Genomic DNA, 1566 nt, shown 5'->3' on the forward strand with positions numbered 1-1566 from the left:
TTCACAAAGTCAAGCCCCACCTGGGAAATTTAGTGAGACCCTATCTCAAAAAATAAAATAGACAAGGTTCAATTCACAATGCCAGCATAAAACAAAATTTTAAGAGTTTAGTGTTAAGTATGGGGCAAAAAGCTTTAATTTATAGGAGTGACCTCACTTGGTGATCATAAAACACAAATATTGTCTCTATTTTATAGTAATAGAAAAGAGAGTTGACATGAACTTGCTCAAGCTCACAGCAGATCCTGAGGGCTGGAACAGAGTTAGCTCCAGAAGCTTTGTTCCACACTCCAGCCTAACTTCCTGACGCATGCCAGGGCTATCAAAGTCTGTGCTTTGAGGACAGGGCCAAACTCCTTTAAGTCCTTGATTCCCAAGCCCCTCTCTGTTGGGAGCTTTAAAGACAATAATCTCTATGAAGCTAATGTGTTCCGCGGACTCTTGAAAGAATGGAACAAGTGCAGGCTTTTGTCACTAGATGGCACTCCCGCCCGGAGCTTTTAATTTTGTTACTTGTGGTCAGCGCTGAGGGAGCTGATTTTCACAGATAGGAGCACTTCGATCTTTCCAACTGATCTTCAAGGGTGCAAGTGGTAGGCTCTGCAAATTAAACTGCGTATCCAAAGGAAATGGTGAAAGGGCTGTACACTTTGCTGTGCTGCACTCAAGTAACCAAATCTTGATTTCCTTGGTCAATTTTTTGGCCATTTGATCATGGCTGTTTAAAGAAATTGAATATTCTGCTTTGGAATAAACAGGAAAGAAATCCTGGGGTGAGCAACTTGGGGTATGGAAGGTTGGGAGGGAGCAGAAGAGAGGCCAACTTGCCCCTGTGCTGTGAACAAATGACCCGGTTTGTGCCTGTTTCTGGGGCCCCAGGGCCCCTCTGTGTAGTCTAGCTCAGGGCATAGATTTCGGTGGAAGGCTGTTAAACTCACTCACAGCTTCCATATTTGCACCTGTTTGCTGTGAGTCCATTCAGCAGCAGAACTGTGATCCAGGAAAGCATGCATAGCAATCTTAAGAATACACGACGGGAGTGGTGCTGCTGCCTGCCTCTCAAGTGCAAGGTCCTGAGTTTGATCCCCAGTACCAAGAGCAAGGTCCTGAGTTTGTTCCCTGGTACCAAAAGAAAAAATACGCTAGGTGTGAGTGTGAGTGTGAGTGTGTGTGTATGTAGCAGCTGAGGAATGATAGTATGGAAATAACAGTAGCACTGGCTTCTTGCTGACAAAATTACTTTTCTGTGCAATTTATTGTATTCAGGACAAAGGAGTAGTAAGTTGAAACCTACTATATAAGTGAAGTGGTCATATAGTCAATTTATTGTCAAAACCAGAGTACTTTTTAGTGGAAAGAGTAATATTTTTTAATAATTGCACTAGAACAACCATCATGAACCAGACTCTCCTGTGCAAATTGGGATGAGAAGTCACTCTCAAGGCCAATGACCTACAATTAGCTTCTCATCAGATTTACCTTGGAATGAAGGTTATTTGTTCTGTTCTTGCTATTTTTCTTCCTTTTGCCTAAAACGTTTCCTAGTGTGTGAAGAGTGGGGTGATT

This window comes from Heterocephalus glaber, unplaced genomic scaffold, assembly GCF_053883595.1.
Source record: "Heterocephalus glaber isolate CG9 unplaced genomic scaffold, H.glaber_assembly_v1.0 deba00001610, whole genome shotgun sequence".
Lineage (NCBI taxonomy): Eukaryota > Metazoa > Chordata > Mammalia > Rodentia > Bathyergidae > Heterocephalus > Heterocephalus glaber.